Raw genomic sequence first — 20,997 nt, 5'->3', positions numbered from 1 at the left:
TGGTTCTGGGGAGGAGAAGAGGAAACCCAAACTTCTTATCCAAAGTTTAAATCCCTTCCCACCAAAAACCAATTCCACACTAAATACACACAAAACAATTAATGAAGAAATCCATTTTTTCCAAGCCAATAGCAAAATAGAAATCAGAGAAAGTATACATATGAGACTACATACCAGAGACTCTCCTACTGAGAGTGAGGTAACTCAGTTCAATGAAGGGAATGAAGCTTACATTTTAAATCTAGAAGTCTAGGGTAGTGAGATGGGATATGGGATATGATGGAGAGAGCTATTTTTTCTTATGTCAGCTTCTTCCTAGAATCTTTTCTTTCAAAAACCTGAAGTGTGAGGGGTATCTTTCATTAAGATGAAAGATAGTCTTTGGAAGCTAGAAAAACTCTTGAAGCAACTGCAGAGCCCAAAGAAAACTTAAGACACTCAAAAAAGTAAAGTCAAGGATGATGTAGAATCCATTTCTCTTGCTCTCCCCAGCTTTACTCTGCCCCTCACATAGGCTCAGAGTACTGAACTCCACCAATAAGCAGGCATCTCATACCAATGGGCTTTGGGACTCAGGATACAGAAACATATCCAGTTAGATATTATCAAGCCAAAAATATTTAAATTATTCTTTCAAATACTTGAAATTTGGGGAAGAACATAGAAATCCTCTAAAACTTGCCTCATTTCTTTGTAAAAGTAGAATTGAAGGAAAAAAAATGTTTATTTACATTGCTAATAATGCAATCTCATGTCTATTGAATTATTGAATTGAATTTGCATCATTACATTTCTATATAAATTTTTATTTTTAATTTCTATCCTTTTTTGGCAGAAAATACAATTTTAAAAAAATAATACTTATGAAGCAAACTTTTTAAAAATTTTATCTTAATTTTAATTACATTTTAAGTTCCATACTTTCTCCTTCCTTTTCCTCCCAGCACACACTACAGGAGGAAGGTCACAATATGACACAGACACATAAAGAGATAGACACACAGAGACAGAGACAGAGAGATGGAAGAAAAGAAAGAGATTCAGATGGAGGAGACAGACAGACAGACACAGGCAAAGAGACAAAGACTGAGACAGAGAGAAAGAGATTAATTGTGCCTGATATATTCATTGTATTAGGTCTCACTTACCAACCCTGGGATTTATCAGTGATGTACAGGCTTAGAAGTAATCCCTGAAAGTGGAGTTAAGGGTCAGGAAAGAGCATTTCCAATTTGCCAGCAACTTGGTTCAATGGAAAGAACACTGGCTCTTGGTTCCCTCAGTTCATCTTGCCTTTGAATATATGGCTGGGGAAATCAATTGACTTCCCTGAGACCTCACTTTCCTTAAATAAAGAATAATAATAAGGAAATTAAACTAGATCCTGTCTGCTATACCACCAAACTTTGGATCTATGATTCTACCTACTATATTGGAGGTCAAAGATGAAGGCGAGAGAGTAAAAGCTGGAGCTGGGAGTGGTGAATCCATAGAGAAAATTGGCCCAGTTTCTAGCCTGGAAAAGAAAATTATATTCAAATGGTTAAGGACAGGGAAAGAGGCAAGGTTTTTTTTAAGAGGGGTGGGATAAGGGAGGGCAGCTAGGTGACCCAGTGCATAAAGTATTGGACATTGAGTCAGGAAAACTAAAGTTCAAATTGGACTCCAGACACTTATTCGAAGTATGACCCTGGACAAATCATGTTTGCCTTATTTGTTGTCTCATTTGTAAAATAAGCTGGAGAAGGAAATGGCAGATAATCCAGTATTTTAGCCAAGAAAACACCAAAAAAGGTCATAAACAATCACACATGACTGAGATGAGTAAACAACAAAGAATTAATAGGGAGAAAAGGTTGTCACAGGAAAAGGAGAGTTCCCTCATACCACTACCCATCCCCAATAAGAAAAGAGAGAAAGATACTGCTCTTTGAAGGCAAGAGTCCTCCTCACTAAACTGAAGGCCATTCTTTGATGGACTGATACATGTTGGGTTCATTTTTGTTTTTTTTTTTAAATATCTTGGGAATAATGTTATATAATTAAGAGTATTTATGAAGGATGTTTTTCATTACTCATTGTACAGATTACCCTGTGTCTTCATTGTCATTTGACTTGATATAAATTTTAATCTTCAGAATGATGCTGTTTTCTAAACTGATAAATATATAAAATTTCTGGGAGAATATTTCTGTCAAAGATGTAATCTTTAGAAGTAATGTTTTTATCCTCATTAAAAAACAAATGACATTTTTTCTAAATAATATATGTATCTTAGGAGCAGCTAGATGGCACAGTAGATAGAACACTGGCCTTAAAGTGAGGAGGACTTGATTTAAAATCTGAATTCAGACATATAACACTTGCTGGCTGTGTGAGCCTGAGCAAATCACTTAACCCCAATTTCTTCACCCCTCCCCCCAAAAGTCACATATATACATAAACACATAAATACACATATGTATTCCTATTCAACTCTGGACCCAGTATTTTGTCAATGTTATTGCATAACCAAATGATTATATTAACAGAATGCAGGTTGTTCAGATAATCTAGCCAAAATGTGTTGCTCATATTTTGTGGTAGCAAAAAAACAGAGCGCAAAGTATATATCTTTCTTGAGTGGAACATATTGTGTAATGTGGATTTAAAGGAATATTTATGTACTGTAAGAAACAACAAATATGATATAGAGAAACACAGAAAATTTAAATGAACTGATATGAAATGAAATAAGAAGAAACAAGAAAACATACACTGTCAGCGTGTCAGTGAATACAAAAAGAATCACCATGACAAAAAAAATGAAAATGAATGTGGTAAAATTACAAATAAAATTACAAAATTACAAATATAAACTTAGACCCAAGAGTAAAATGTGAGAAAACATTTAGCCCAACTCTTTTATAAATGTAGAGGGGATTTTGGTAAACATGGAAAATTGCATATAATATTAGGTGATTTTTATTGATAGGTGTTTTTTTCCCCTTCTATTTCTTTCTTTTTAAAAAAATGTAATTGTTATCAGGGATTATTTCAGCTTTAAGGGAAGGAAAGTAATATGGGGATAATCCAAGCAATGGATGATGCATGATATTCACTTTTGTGAATTACTTTAAAATAAATTGAAGTAAAAAAACCAAATGGGCTGTTATTGTTTTATAATGGGGAAGTGATTTTAGCTTGCATTACTAATGAATGATTGAAATCAGAATTGTGACCTTAATTTCATTATTCCAGTACACTAAATATCTTAGAATTATAAGATCCAAGTTTTATTGAAGCATTTTTTTTCATATACAAACAATACCTATAGCCATATTACCGCAAGGAGTAATGTTGTGCCAAATAAATTTTCAAGGAATTTTAAACTTATTTTGCTATTGTGATGTCATTGTGATGGAATTATATTTTTCCAGATTCTAAATATTCCATTAATTGGATATTTCAAGTCATAGATTCCGTTTACCATCGCAATACCATTCCATCTAGCTTATCTGATACTTAATTGTTACCATTGTAATGTCAATGATGTATAACTGCTCTGTAATCTTTTACCAATGTAATGGAATAATAATGGCATTATAATGGGCTCCCCATAATTCCTTTTTACTAGTATAATGCTGTCATAATGGCATTGTAAGGGGGTCTCCAGAAACAGGGGTTGATCATTTTGCCACCCTCCTGACAGTGCAATGAGTCCCCATGGAGTTGACGTGAAGTTGTTTTGCTTCTATAATGGCATTATTAATGCAGTCTCCATAGACATGCAGGGAAATTGTTTGACCATCATAATGTGGTCTTCATGGCCTTACAATAAAGTAGCTTAGTAGTGTAATGTGGTTTCCATTAACTTGTACTAAAATCATTTCCCTATCATAATGGACTTATAATAGGGTATCCATGGACATGGGCTACTATGATTTGGTTCTCTTGATGGCATCAGAGTAGCACTGTTGTAAAGATAGGTAAAATAAAGAAGATGCTAAGTGGTTGTATCATACAGAAGATGCTGTAAGTAATGGACATCTACTTTTCACACTTAAATATTGTGTGGTTTTTCTTTTAGGAACACTGTACTAACCACAATATGTTCTACAAATCATTTCTTAGTTCCTAAAGAAGGGAAATCTAGCCAATGAATGTCTCACTATTTATACTGTTTTTTTTTATCTTATTTTTCTTGGTTTTTTTTCATTTTTACTTTTCCATTTTCTAATATATAAGTGTATGTACACATATAGAAAGAAAAAAAAAGAGAGAGAGACATACAGAGACAGAGGCATACCCAGACAGAAATAGGCAGATAGAAGAGATAGAAAGAAAAAAAAGAAAGAAAAAATAGATAAATAGATAGATAGATGTTATTTAACTGGTTGAGGAACTCTGGGTGACAAAATTCTTTTAATCAATTGCATATCATCAGTTGATATGCAAGTTGTAATTAAAGAGTTATCTGTATCATTGCTCAAGGGTACAAAGCCATCATGTACATGTGTCAGAAGTGAAACTTTAACTCAAATATATTCGTGTCAAAGGCTACCTCCTTTATCTTTCCCTTCATAATAACAGTAATCTTAGAAGATATTCTGAAATGGTCGAAATCTGAGAATCAAATCAAAAAGCCTTCCATTGGGGATAGTCCCATTAACTCAGCCAAAAATATATTGCCAAAGAAGCTATGAACAAATAAATGACTTTGTCATAAGCATTTGTCGGTAAAACTGTTAAGATTTCTATTGTCAATTCAACAATAGTTCATCACCATTACACATTACAGAAAGCTTATCTTGAAGGGACATGGACTGGTGAACAATGTATAACTCTTCAGGAAAAAAAAAAATAGAAACTGTAACTTATTCCTGTCCTGAAAATTTAATATCTACTAAATATTTGGTTAGACATGACAAAGCCAAATGAAGAATTGCAGATTAGAAGCTCACTCTCTTTCATGGGTTAACAGAAAGTATATCCTTGTACTACAGATAGAATGCTCAAAATATCTTGAAGAACTTAAGTCAATCAGCTATGCTGGATGCTGTAGCCCCAAATTGTCAAGATATAACATAGATTTGTAAAATCTTAAGAACAATATGTTCTAAACAATCACTGTACCAATATTAATTTAATCTATGGTTTAAATCAGCAATAGATTCATTAGTTTCTATGTACATGGAATAAAAGATATATATATATATATGTGTGTGTGTGTGTGTGTGTGTGTGTGTGTATTGTATGTATATATACATATATAGAGAGTTACCTGAAGTACATATCATTTTTTTTCCTGTCTATTACTGATGCATCAAAATTGCTTTCAGTAAGTTAACAGAGGAGTTTGCATCTAATTGAAATAACAAAAATTTTATGCATCAATAAATTGACTATTACATATTAAACCTAAAAATAATAATGGGCAACTGAAGAGTAGGGCAATGATAGTCTGGATATTGTGAAAAGTAAAATGTTTTATGTACTGAATTCATTGCAGCAACTCTGATGGCCTGGCAGAAAATTTTGACAAATTGGCCTTTGATAAAAGTACTGATTGGGCTATCAGCTCTGATCAGTCTTTTGCAATTGAGCCAAAGAAATCAAAGAAATAGATAAGGTTGCTAGGAATTGCAGAATGACTACTCAGAACAGCTTTGGTGATTAGCTTACGGTGAATGATTATCTAGCAAGGGGTGATAATTTGTATGCTGGTACCACAAAGTAGCAAGATAATCCAGAAAAAAAAAAAAAAAAAGCAGAAATACAAATACCTAGGGGATTTGATAACAGAAACAATGCCAATGCCAAAATAGATTTTGTAATGGAGATGGACATACTTAGAAAAGAATTTCCTTTTTAAAGTTGTAGCAGGAACATAATTAGCAGACACATTATATCAAAACAGAGCAATTAGTGAATTGGTATTTGCAATCATAAATGACAATTGTCCCACAGCACTTATATGAATTTGCAAAACATTTCAGGACAGAAATATGATTGCTGCCCTGGAAAGAACCATAGAAAGATACTAGGACTATCAAAGACATAGGAAAAGCATTAAATGTTATTATGCCAGAAATAACTCAAAGAGATTATTAAATATATCTGTAGAAAAGTATTAGAAGATTACAAGTCTTTTTTTTAAAGCTCTTTTAAAAATTCTATTTATTTAAAGCTAAATACAAATGAAAAGAAAACCAAATACAAAAGAAAGACAGAAAAAGGAAAGCAAAACGAGACAAAATATTGTCATGTGCACAGTGGATATCAAGGATGATTCAAAACAACTAATTTCCTTTTCAAGAAAGCATATATAATAATATAAGGCATTATATTTATGACTTTTCCATCTTTGCTTTCCTGTAGGTTATTATTTTGTTCACTGCTATTCATTTTTTACTTTATTATTTTTTTTCCTTTCAGGATTTCCCCCCACCTCATCCTACACATATACACATAATGAATATGTGTGTATACATGTACATATTTGTATATATATATGTGCATACATGTACATATACATATGTGTGTATGTGCATATACATATATGTATATGTGTGTAGGTATATATCTAAAATAATATTAATATAGCTGAGATATAATGTAGATTTCTCTCTTGATTGAATCTTCAACTTTGACTTTGTCTGAAATCAGTGATTACCAGACCTATTTTTTTCTAATCAGGAATAATTCTGCTCCTGATCTTTGTTATTGTGTTTGCATATATTTCTTATTTCCTATCCTTGCTAACTCTTCTAATTGAGTTCTATTCCTTGACTTATATGTCTATTACTTAACCTCCCCTCACTCATGGATCCCTCCTTAATCTCCCTCTCCCACCTTTTCCCTCCCCATTTTTCTCATTACCATTAATCTACACATATTATTCCACTTCCATTAATCTAAACACCCTTTATTTATCCTATGCTATCCTTTCCTTCCCTCCTTATCCCTTTCCCTTTAATCTATATACTTTATACTCTACACATTCGACACACATATATGTATATGTACATGTATACACACGTATTCATTATGTGCATATGTGTAAGATGAGGTGGGGGGGGGAAATCCTGAAAGGAGAAAAAAGAATAAAGTTAATCTACACACTCTTCAATATTATCCTACTCATGAATGTATAAATGTATGATGTATGTAGGTATGTATGTGTATGTATATATGTATGTATTGTTCCCTATTTAACTCCTTCGTCATATGAGCAGGTTTTTAGAACAAGCCCTCCTCCGCATCTGATGCCTTTGTATCTTTTCTTCATCCATACCTCATTCATGTAGCATAATTCCTATTTTTAACTTTTCCTAAATAGATTTCCTTTTTAGAATCAGGTCATACTCAGTTCTGCCTCAATATTTCTTTTGAATTACTTAATTCCTGATGTCAGTCTTAAACATATCATTTACATTTCCACATAGAAAACAAATAGTTTATCTGTTAAATCTCTTGATATTAGTCTTTCACATTGATGCTTATAAGTTATTTTTCTCTTAATTTCAGGTTGAGGCAAAAGCCCAAAAATCTGTGAGTTCATTAAACATGCATTTTTTGTTGTTTTTGTTATGGTTAGTTTTGCTGTCCGCAAATTTAATTTTTTGATTGATGATATATAATATTTCAGGACCTGAAGTTGATTTTTTAAAATTATAGCTGCTGATAAATCTTGTACAATTCTAATTATAGCTCCAGCATATTTGAATTGTTTCCTTTATATTTCTTGTAGAATTTATTTTTGATCTGGGCAGGGAGGAGTTTCAAAATTTACCAATACTGGTCCACTTTGAGGTTTCCACTTTGAGGTAATGATTGTTGGATTTTTTTCTATTTTTACTTTCCCCTCTTGTTCTATCACTTTAGAACAAGTTTCTTTGATTATTTCTTCTTTTTCTTTTTTTTTTCTTTGATTATTTCTTGCATGATTGGGTTTGGTTATTTTTTGGGATCGTAACTTTCAAGTAGTTCAATTATTCTTGGGTTTTTATTTCTTAATCTATTCTCCAGATCTGTTGTTGTTTTTCTTATAAGATGTTTCAGAATGTCTTCCACTTTTTCATTCATTATATATATATTTTTTATTATTTCTTGGTCTTTTGTAGTTTCATTGGTTTCCTCTTGCCCAATTCTAATTTTCAAATAAGTATTTTCTTCTTTGACACTCTGAATCTTCTTTTATAGTTTTTTTTTTCTTTTTCTTTTACTTTTTCTTGGATAGTTCTTATTTTTATTTTATTTTATTTTTGTTTTCCCTCAATCTCTCTCATTTGATTTTTAGTCTTTTTTGAGTTCTTCTATACATTCTTTCTGGGAAGGTAGCCATTTAATGTTACTGTTTGAATTAGGAGAGGCTTTTTTAAAAATTCAATTAATCTCCTTTGAAGATGAACCCTGGTTTTCCCAATTCCCATAGTAAATTTCTATGATTGGGTTCTTCCTTTTTTGCCTGATCATTTTTTTAATGAGAACTCATTCGTGTAAATATCTCTAATCCTGGAGTGTTTGTATGTGAAGGGAAAATGATGCCTCTTGCTTCACTTCAGCTCTTCCCTCTGACTTGAAACTCCAAATCAAAAACTCCATCCTTCTGCAATGACCTTATTCAGCAGTGTCCATTCCTACTGCTTCTGTATTCATTTGTATGCTGATTCCTTCTCACCCAAGGCAGAGTCTCAGCAGTACAGCTGGGCCTGGCTTTCCTTATCTGTAAGCATTTTATCAATCTTCCTAGACTGAGACCCTTGATTCTCCAGGCTACCTATGAGGTGGAAGTTCTGGGTTCCTGCTTGCTGTTTCTATAGAACTAGTCTAGAGACTACTGGTTAAACCTTATTCCTGGGGGTCTTTCTTCTATCTTCTCAGATTGTCCCAAAAGAACCCTTGTTTTGCCTCAAGTCTTATTTGTTTTTCAATGGTCTGTATTCACCCTGAGGCATAATTTTGTTTGGTCACTGAGGGAAATCTAGAGAGTTTGGGATTTTCTGACTATTCCATTTTCCCAGAATCATCCCCCTACACCAGTCTTTTAAAAGAGATTTTATTGATATCTATGTATTGCTCTGATTCTTCTTTGTACCTCTCCCTATCTCATTGAGTCATCCTTTATAACAACAACAAAAACCAAAATTAAATAAGAGAATAAAAAAGAAAAAAATTGTGCGAAACTGACCAATATATTGGAAAAACATTATATAATCTGCAATATTTCACATCTCTGTGAAGATAAAGATAAAATTATCTGGCTGGTATGCACAATAAAAATACTGAATGTCTTGGTGATGAAATAAAGAAAACAACAAGACAATATGCACAAAAATATCTACGAAACAAAAGCAAATGAAAATTACTTATTTCCTTAATCATCAATAAAAAATAAAATGTCAAAATGTTAAAATGATAAAAGTCAAAACAGAAAAACCAGTCTACTACCTGCACCAAAAATAAATAAAAAACATTAAAATTCCATTGCAGAGAACTTAGAAGCAATGAAATTAAAGGAGAGAGAAAAATATCTCTAAATAAAGAAAATGCAGAAAATTGTGGTCATTTATATGATTGCAAAAAGTCCACTGTAATGAAAAGGCATGTTTGTTTAAATGAGAGATGGAAGTCTGGTACAATTTCAATAAAATTGTGAGAGAACAGAATGTCAAAGGAGGGGACTAAAATTCTAATTACTCTACAAAATGGAAGACAGCAGGGCTAATAAGATCAATAATTATTTGCTCAAATGCTTCACAGTGGCACATCAATTACTATCAAAATACTCTACTACGTTTCTTTTAGACATAGGCTTGATCTTATGAAAAAATCATTTTATATCTATTTAAAATATGAGAATAAGTTACTTCAAAGTATCAAAATATTTAAATTGCCTGTATTGATTATTACAAATCTTTTGACTCTGTTCCTTATCCATGGCTTATTCATGCAAAAATATAAAATATAATATATGAAAAACAGACCCTAGTATAGGGAGAATACTAGAGTAATTGTTGCCCATCTGGATGATGATGATAATAATAGCAAGCATGACAATATTAAGAACAAGGGATATAAAACATGATATTTTTCAAAGAAAGTGATTAATTCCTTTGGTTTTTTTTTTTGTTATTCTCACTATTTTTAAATCCATTGTCATCCAAAGAACTAAGTATGACTTCCATTTTAGCAAGAGTGAAACAAATGCTTCCTATTAATTACTTAATAAACATAGACAAAATCACTACCACCAATGCAATTACAGAACAATTATCCTTAAAAAAAACATGAATTGGTGATGTGTAGATTATGCTTTTTTGTATTCCCATCTTTGATTACAGTTGTTCCAAAAATGTGTCAATAAGCCTGGAGAAACTGAAGGACAACTAGATACACTAAATAAAAAACTGGTCCCAAATAGGAAGACATATATCCATGAGTTCAAATGAGGCCTCAGACACTTAACTCTCTGTGTGACCCTCACTTAACTCTATTTGCCTCAATTTCCTCATATGTAAAATGAGCTGGAAAAATAAATGGCACACCAATAGATTACCTTTGCTAAGAAAATCTCAAATGGGGTCAATAAGAGTTGTACATGACCAGAATATGGATGAACAAAAACAGAAATTGAATTTATGTCCTAAAATGTGTATCAATTATAAAAACTTTATTTTATCCACCTATACAGTAGTCCATGGATCATTTTAAAATTTAAAAGTGGTGTATTAATTTATCTCAGAACTATTTCTGTCTGAGTAGCATTAAACCAGAGTAGAATTGGTTTTTTTAACAATAATAAGAATAACAATGACAAGAATGGGCACTTGCTTATAGAAAAAGAAGCTTTATGATGGCATTTCAGAACCAGATCATAGCCACCAAATATGACAGAATGTTTATACTTAAAAAACCTGGGCTTATTAATCAGTGTAGATTATGTAAAGAAAAGGTAGAAACTGCAACATATCATTGCTGTCTGTAAAAATTCAATACCTGCTGAATAGTTAATAAGATATGACATATTAGCTAGAATTACACATCTTAAGTTTGATATCTTTTGAAGAATAGCAAGGAGTCTAATGTGGCTGGACTTTAGAATATGTGGAGGGGAGTAAGTTTTAAGAAGGTAATAAGGAGGCACTTGTAAAGAACTTTAAAAATTAAATTATTTTATATTTGGATCCTAGAGGAGGAGGTAACTACTAGAATTATTTTTATAAGGAGGTGGTATACAAAACTATTTGGTATTGGCTAAGGAATAGATTAGTTGATCAGTGGAATAGATTAGGTTCAAGGGATAAAACAGTCAACAAATATAGCAACCTAGTCTTTGACAAACCCAAAGATCCCAGCTTTTGGGATAAGAACTTACTGTTTGATAAAAATTGCTGGGAAAATTGGAAACTAATATGGCAGAAACTAGGCATTGATCCATACTTAATGCCGTACACCAAGATAAGGTCAAAATGGGTTCATGACCTAGGCATAAAGAATGAAATTATTAATAAATTAGAGGAACATAGGATAGTTTACCTCTCAGACCTGTGGAAGGGGAAGGTCTTTATGACCAAAGCAGAACTAGAGATCATTACTGATCACAAAATAGAAAATTTCGATTATACCAAACTGAAAAGTTTTTGTACAAACAAAACTAATGCAGACAACATTAGAAAGGAAGCAATAAACTGGGAAAATATTTTTACAGTCAAAGGTTCTGATAAAGGCCTCATTTCCAAAATATATAGAGAATTAACTCTAATTTATAAAAAATCAAGCCATTCTCCAATTGAAAAATGGTCAAAGGATATGTACAGACAATTCCTCAGATGAAGAAATTGAAACTATTTCTAGTCATACTAAAAGATGCTCCAAGTCATTATTAATCAGAGAAATGCAAATTAAGACAACTCTAAGATACTCACTACACACCTGTCAGATTGGCTAAGATGACAGGAAAAAATAATGATGATTGTTGGAGGGATGTGGAAAACTGGGACATTGATTCATTGTTGGTGGAGTTGTGAACGAATCCAACCATTTTGGAGAGTAGTTTGGAACTATGCTCAAAAGTTATCAAACTGTGCATACCCTTTGATCCAGCAGTGTTACTACTGGGATTATATCCCAAAGAGATTATAAAGAAGGGAAAGGGACCTGTATGTGCACGAATGTTTGTGGCAGCCCTTTTTGTAGTGGCTAGAAACTGGAAACTGAATGGATGTCCATCAGTTGGAGAATGGCTGAATAAATTGTGGTATATGAAAATTATGGAATATTACTGTTCTGTAAGAAATGACCAACAGGATGATTTCAGAAAGGCCTGAGAGACTTACACAAACTGATGCTGAGTGAAATGAGCAGGACCAGGAGATCATTATATACTTCAACAACAATACTAGATGATGACCAGTTCTGATGGATCAGGCCATCCTCAGCAACGAGATCAACCAAATCATTTCTAATGGAGCAGTAATGAACTGAACTAGCTATACCCAGAAAAAGAACTCTGGGAGATGACTAAAACCATTACATTGAATTCTAATCCCTATATTTATGCACACCTGCATTTTTGATTTCCTTCACAAGCTAATTGTACAATAATTCAGAGTCTGATTCTTTTTGTACAGCAAAATAATGTTTTGGTCATGTATACTTATTGTGTATCTAAGTTATATTTTAATATATTTAACATCTACTGGTCATCCTGCCATTTAGCGGAGGGGGTCGGGGGGTAAGAGTGAAAATTGGAACAAGAGGTTTGGCAATTGTTAATGCTGTAAAGTTACCCATGTATATATCCTGTAAATAAAAGGCTATTAAATAAAAAAAAAAAAATAAGGAGGTGGTATAGCCCGATTTGAGCTTTAAGGAGCTTAATAGGGAAAGTCTTGGGTGAGGAGAACCAACCAGAAGACTGTTGCAGTGGTAATGAGAACTTACACCAGAGTCCAGCAATATTAGAAGAGAGAAGGGGAACATTATGAAAATAGAATTAACAGGTCTATGTATCATATTGGTTATGGAATAGGGGAGAATTACAGAGAGTAAAGAGTCAAAGTTAACTCTAAGATTGATTCCCAGAGTACAGAGTAAAAGGTAGTGTCTTTGATCTTAATGTGAAAATTAGGAAGAAGAGAGATCATATTCTTTACAACTGTCATTATATAAAGATGTTCTTGTTGAGTTTCCAGAAAATGATTTTATGTCCCAATACTTTTATTCAATTACAAAAAGTAGTCATTTTATCCAGCTATGCAAGCAAAAACAAACCACCACATATGCAAGATAAAGAACAATAAGAGCATAATGATTTGTTATGAAATTGTGGTCTAATCTTCAGTATAACTATACAAACTCCTTTAATGATTACAACTCAACACTTATTTTCTCTGTTCCCTCATACTACTGATCTACCATGGCTATAGCAAGTCTTTGACCTTTATTTAAATAATGTTGTCTAAATTTTATTTTCAAAAAGATGTGAATATGATAAAAAAATAGTAATGACAATAATAATTCATATGTATATATATATATATATATATATATATATAATCTTATGGTTACAAAACCCTTTAAATCTATTCTATTATCCTCACATTTGCTCCTGATGTAAATATTGCTTTATGATTTTCTTATTAATGCTAAAAAATGTTGAAGCTTAATGACCATTCAATTATAAAACCATATGGCCATCCTGTCTACTTAAGCATACTGCATTATTGGTAACTATATAAAGAAAAATGTTATTGTTGTTTCAGTTACATAAGAAATTTTGATTTAATACAAAACTAATAGAGAAATACATACAGAATAGGTTGTAATGATCACATTAATATGTATGCCTCCTTTAATAGTTAAGACTGGGGAGCCAAAATGGCAGAGTAAAAGCCAGGAAACTTCTTGAGCTCTCACAAGTTCTTTCAAAAACCACACAAAGCCAAGCCTCTGAACAAAGTTTGAATGAAATCCCACTCCAGTTCAAGATACATTGGAAAAACTTCAAAAAAATAAAAAGATCAGTCTCACTGAGGTGAATAGGATGTGCAGTCCAGTTCAAACAGATTCTGGGAAAGCTGGTGATAACTTTACTTGCAGCAAATCAGCAATGGAGACTCTTAGCCCTACCTCATTGGATGAGCAATTCCATGGGACAGCCTCTACTTCCAATACAGAAGTCAAATTCTGGGAAACCAGAATGTTTCCTGAAAGGAGCAGGCAAAACACAAAGGACCCCTGTGCTCAAAGCCAAGACTCAGAGTTATACAGGAAGCTTAGGACAGAGTCCTCTTGACCCCAGGAACAGAGCTTGATCATAAAAGAAAAAAAAAGGAAATGCCAAGAAAAAAGGAAAGAAATGAGCAAGACACAGAAAATAACCCTGACTACAGAAAGCTACTATGATGACAGGGAAGACCAAAACACCAACTCAGAAGAGATCAAAATGTCCACAGAGGAAATCTCAAACAATGATATAAATTGGTCTAGAGCCTAAAAAGACTTCTTGGAAGTGATCATAGAAGACTTTAAGAAGAAAATAAAAGAGGTAGAAGAAAAAATAATAAAAGAAATGAGAGATATACAAGAGAGCATCAACAGCTTGGAAAAGGAAAGGAAAAAATTGAAGAAAACAACTCCTAAAAAATATTATTGATCAAATGGAAACAAAATCTATTGAAGAAAACAATATTTCAAAAGTAGAATTAACCAAATGGAAAAAGAGATACAAAAGCTAACTGAAGAAAATGACACATCAAAAGCTTCAATGAGGCAAAAAAAAAAAAAAAAAAAAAATGAGCTAATAACTCTATGAAACAGCAAAAATCAAACAAACTAAAAAGAATGAAAAAACTTGAATAAAATATGAAATAGCTCGTTGGAAAAATAACCAACTTGGATTCAGAAGAGACAATTTAAAAGTTATTGGTCTTCCTAAAGGCCATGACCAAAAAAAGAAAAAAAAATCCTAGGGTGGTGGTGGGGGAGAAACCAAATTAAATATCAAGGAGCAACAGTCAGGATTATCCAGCATCTGGCAGTTTCTATAATAGAAAGTTGGAGAACCTGGAATACCATATTCTGGAAGGCAAAAGACCTGGGGTTACAACCAAGAATTAATTACCTAGCAAGATTCGGCATCATCTTTCAGGGCAGGGAATGAATCTTCAATGAAGTAACAAACTTTCGATCATTTCTATTGAAAAAACCTGAAGTAAACAGAAAACTTGATCTACAAATGTGACTCAAGAGAAGCTTAGAAAGACAAAGAGGGGGAAATATATATTATTTAAAGATTAAAATAGTTATATCTCTAGATGGGAAAATTATATCTATAACTCTTGAGAACCATATTTGTTACTGGGGCAGAAAGAAGGTGACATCACATGGACAGAGGGTGAGGTTGTGAATGTACCTATGTGATGATATCAAAGAAAAAGACATTAAGGTATGGGAAAAGGTCTGTGCTATAAGAGAAAAGGAGAGCTATAATGGGACAAATTAGATCCCAAGAGGAGGCACAAAAGACCTGTTACAATCTAGGGGAGGATGAACATTGTCTGAAGCTTGATCTTTTGACTGTAAAAGGGAATAACTTTATCATTCAGTTGGACATAAAAATCTATTTAATTCTATAAAGAAGTAAGAAGAGAAAAAGAAAAAGGAAGGGCAGGACAGAAAGGAAAGCAAAAACACTTTAAAAAAAAAAGAGGGGAGAGGATGTTAGAAGATAAGATAGTGGATGAGGTAAGTGAAAAAAACACCACTAAAAGAAAGGGAGGAGATAAAGTAGTGGGTGGGAGGTGTAAAAAAAAAAAAAAACAGTACTAAGAATAGGGCGGAAAGAGAGAGAACATAAAGAAAATACCTTTTCTCTTGGTATTTCCTCTTTTTTTACTTTTATGATACAGGGGAGAGAAGAGGATGGAGGGAACTACAGAGCTGGTAATCATAATTGTGAATGTGAATGGGATAAACTCTCCCAAAAATTGGAAGCAAATAAAAGGGTGGATTAAAAAACAGAATCACAATGTTTTGTTTACAAGAAACACATTTAATACAAAGAGACATAAATAAAGTAAAGGTAAAATGCTGGAACAGAATTTATTATGCTTTAGCTGAAGTAATAAAAGGAAAGTAGGGGTAGCAATTTTGATCTCAGATAAAGCAAAAATAAAAATAGATCTAATTATAAGAGATAAAAAAGGAAAGTACATCTTGATAAAAGGTACTGTAAACAATGAAGTAATAAGGATACTAAACATATATGAGCCTAATGGTAGAGCAGCCAAAATGCTAGAGAAGGTTTAAAGCCAGTTACAGGAAGAAATAGACAGAAAAACTATACTAGTAGGTGACCTCAACCTTCCTCTTTCATAATCAGACAAATCTATCCACAAATTAAACAAGAAAGAAACTAGTGAAGTTAATAGAATACCAAAAATCCTAGATATGATAGACATTTGGAGAAAATTGAATAGGGACAGAAAGGACTGTATCTTTTTCTGGGCAGGACATGGTATCTACACAAAAACTGACCACATATTAGGACATAAAAATCTCACAATCAAATGCAAAAAGACAGAAAAAGTAAATGTTTCCTTTTCAGATCACAATGCAATAAAAAAATAAAATAAAAGGGCAGGGAAGGATAGACTAAACACCAGTTGGAAATTAGATAATGTGATTCTAAAGAAATGAGTGGGTCAAACAACAAATCACAGAAACAATCTATAATTTCATCCAAGCAAATGACAGTAATGAGACAACAAATCAAAACCTATAGGGAGCAGCCAAAGCAGATCTTAGGGGAAATTTTATATCTCTAAATAGCTACAAGAATAAAATAGTGAAAAAGATCAATGAATTATGTATGCAACTAAAAAAAGCTAGAAAAAGAACAAATAAAAAAAATTAAATATCAAATAGGAAATTCTGAAACCCAAAGGAGAAATTAATAAAATGGAAACTAAGAAAATTATTAACCAAATTAATAAAACCAAGAATTGCTTTCATGAAAAGTAGATAAATCTTTGGTTAATTTGATTAGAAAAAAGATGACAAAAACTAAATTACCAGCAACAAAAATAAAAAGGTAAACTTAGCACTAATGAAAAATAAATTGAAGCAATAATTAGGAACTATTTACAGCAAATCTGGCATTCTAACTGAAATGGATGAATATTGACAAAAATATAAATTACTCAGATTAACAGAAGAGGACATAGTCCCATTTTAGAAAAAGAATTTGAGGGGCAGCTAGGTGGTACAGTTGATAGAGCATTAACCCTGAAGCCAGGAGGACTTGCATTCAAATCTGGCCCCAGACACTTAACACTTTCTAGCTATGTGACCCTGGGCAATTCACTTAACCCCAATTGCCTCAGGAAAGAAAGAAAGGAAAGAAGGAAGGAAGGAAAGAAGGAAGGAAGAAAGGAAGAAAAAGAAATTGAACAAGTCATAATGAACTCCCTAAGAAAACATCTCCAGGGCCAGATGGATTCATAAGTGAATTCTACCAAACATTTAAAGAACAATTACTTTTAATACTAGGTAAACTATTTGGAAAAGTATGTCAAGAAGGAGTCCTTCCAAATTCCTTCTATGACCCAAAATGGTCTTGATACTTAAAGCAGGAAGGGCCAAAACAGAGAAAGCAAATTACAGACAAATTTCCTCAATGAATATGGGTGCAATAATTTGAAATACAATATTGGTAAAGAGATTACAGCAATTTATTGCCAGAATAATACACTATGACCAAGTAGGATTTATATCAGGAATGCAGGGCAAGAAAACTATTACCATAATTGACCATATGAATAAGAAAACCATCATAAATAATATCATAATCCCAATAGATGCAGAAAAAGCTTTGACAAAATACAGCAGCCATTCCTATTAAAAACATTAGAGAGCATAGGAATAAAGGGAGCTTTCCTTAAAATAATAAGATACTCTAATAATTAAATAATAAGATACTCTATCTAAAACTAACAGCAAGCATTAATTGTAATGGAGAGAAGCCGAACACATTACCAATAAAATCAGGGGTGAAACAAGGATGCCCATTATGACCAGTCTTATTTAACATTGTACTGTAAATTTTGGCTTTAGCAATAGGAAAAGAAAAAGAAATTAATTAGAATAGGCAATGAGGAAATAAAACTATCACTCTTTGCAGATAATATGAGGTATCCTTAGAAAATCCTAAAAAATCATCCAAAAATCTACTGACCTTTCAGAGTTATTGTAAAGATTAAAGGAGATAAAAAAAAAAAAAAACTTAAACACTTAGCATTGTGCTTGGCACATACTAAATATTATATAAATGTCAGCTATCTATAAACTCTTGAATATTTTCTTCTTTCTACAGGAATTTAAAATAAAGATCAAAAATTCATAAAATAAAAAAAAAAAATAAGACTGAAATCCACCCATGCCTTCTCACGCACTGTCAATTAAGAAGTAAAAAGTTGAGAGACACAGTCAGATTATCACTTAATGAGCTGGCTGAAGTATGGACTAGAGAAAGGATAGCCTAAAGACAGAGAGAAAGTGCTATTTTGCATTAGTTCAGGTAAGTGGTGAGAAGGACCTATTTGAGGGTAGTACAATGAAGGTAAATGTGGACTATTTCACATTTCCCCAATGATAAATCATGGGTTGGAAAAATAAATTAAATGGGAATTTTGGATAGTTTTGTAGAAGTCACAGACAATATGCAGTGACACAGAAATAGTTCAGAAAGTCAGAAATGCATAAAAAATATGTATAGTATTATGTAATATCACCACACTTTATCTTTTAATACTATCAGGTCTTTTTAAAAATTAAAATATGACCAAATACTTAATGCAAATAAGGCACTCTAAATACCCTATAAAAGAAAAAAATAATATCCAACTTCTCTTGTATAAAGGGAGGACCATTAAATTTTTCATACATTTTCCAGATAGTGCAGGCGCCAAAATCCTAATGAAAGGGATAACTGTAATTGTCTAAGCAAAGAGAAGTAGATGAATATGAAAAATCTTGTGCCTTTAGATGTTCCAAAAAGAATCATCTAGTTGGATATGTGTAGGGAGTGGTGCCTTCAACAGAAACAAGCAGTAGAAAATTTGCTCTCTTAGATTCTGCGTTTCTTGGGGGGATTGTCTTTTTTTTTTTTTTTTTTAATTTAGTTTAGTTTTGTTTTTGCATCCTCAGCATGATAGTGCAGTATATGGCATATAATAAGTGCTTAATTAATGTTTGTTAACTGACTGATGAAATAGGAAAGTTTAGAAGACCAGTGTATTTAAGGAATAAAATGAAATAATGAAAGCTATGAAACATTTCAACCTTTCTAACCTGCTTATCCTATTCAACTAAAACATCCACAGAAGAGAAAAGAAGAAGGAATGGAAGGTTCTTACTTACCAGACATTTCCCTGGATCACAAGTCTATTCCTGGAAGCCATAAGGTGATCTGGGTGGTGAGAAAGTTGATCAGGGTATGGTGATACTGGAATGAGATGGAGAAGTTTTCTTGAATATCAGCAGCTTATGTTTGAGTCACAAATGATTGCCATTTTTACCGAACAAAACTTTGCTGTAGCCATAGAAGATTAGTAGTTTGAAGGACAAACTGGATTAATCTTGAATTATAATGTTTAAAAAGGATTGTGTAGCTTTATAAAGGTAAGCCCAGAATTGATTATCATATGAAGAGTGAGATATGACTCAAGTTACAATCCTCAGATTGGTTTATCGGACATTTGGATCATACTACATAAACTTTTTTTTGGTGTACAAATCCTACCATGGAAGCTACTGCTCTTTTGGATTTTCTTTTTTCACAAATAAGCTCATGCTTTTAACTTTATTAGTTTTGTTTAGTCTCTAATATTTCAAAGCTTTAAGCTAGAAAATGTATAATGTAGAAAAAAGATCATTGCATATGGAAATGTTAGAATCCAGACTCTTTTCTTTACAAGCTATCTGATCACTGGTGAATTGTTTACTCTCATCCTCACATTTTCTTATTTAAAATGGCTCTAGTGTTATCTGCAGTACCTAATCCTCTTATGGGTATCAAATAAGATAACATAAGTAAACTACTTTTCAACTTGAAAATACTATCTATGTATATCAGCCATTATTATTTTTACTGACATATCAGAGCCAATAAGTTACCAGATACTACTGATCCTATGTTGCAATCTCCCTTCTCTATCTTTTTGCCTCTATCCTCACTGTCACCAACTAAGAGAAGCCCTCATTAGCATCTACTTGCACTGTTATAACAGCTTCCTTTCAGGTTTTCTCTTCACTACTCTCTCCCCTCTCCAATCCATCCTTGATACTGCTGACAGAATAATTTTCTTATACATAGAACTAGTCATGTTTCTCTTCTTATCAGATATATTCATTGTCTTTTTCTTGCCTACTGAATAAAATTCAGTCTTCTCTGATGAGCATTCAAGTCCTTCACAATCTGTCATCATCCTACTTTTTTTTTCATTCTTATCTCATATTTTTCTCCCTGATGCAGTTATATTCCATCAAAACCACTCTTCTCATTTACTCTCCATCTATGGCTTTTCCTTATCCTATTTCCTCTGACCAGGATATCTTCTTTCTATTATTTACCTGTTCAATTCTTACTTATCTTTAAAGACAAACTCAAATACCATTTTTCTTCAGGAAGCATTAATGCCTCTCATGAATAAAGACTTTCTCTTCAGAATTTATGTAACTATTTGTTTTTGTAGCATTTTATATCTTTTGAATATAAATATAGTTTGAAACATTCCAATATATTTACTATACAATGTTATGTGTTCTATTTTTCTGTTCATGTGTCACATTTCTAACTATAATGGTAGTTTGAAAACAAGCATTATGCTTTTCCAGATTTTTTTGGTTCACTCTGTGCCTAAAAATGCTTTGCACACAATACAGTAGGTGCTTCATAAGTATTTGTTGTTGTGGAATAAAATGTAATCATAAAAGCCCTCTACAGATTGA

This window comes from Sarcophilus harrisii, chromosome 1 (assembly GCF_902635505.1).
Source record: "Sarcophilus harrisii chromosome 1, mSarHar1.11, whole genome shotgun sequence".
NCBI classification, from domain to species: domain Eukaryota; kingdom Metazoa; phylum Chordata; class Mammalia; order Dasyuromorphia; family Dasyuridae; genus Sarcophilus; species Sarcophilus harrisii.
This window is presented reverse-complemented; position numbering follows the sequence as displayed.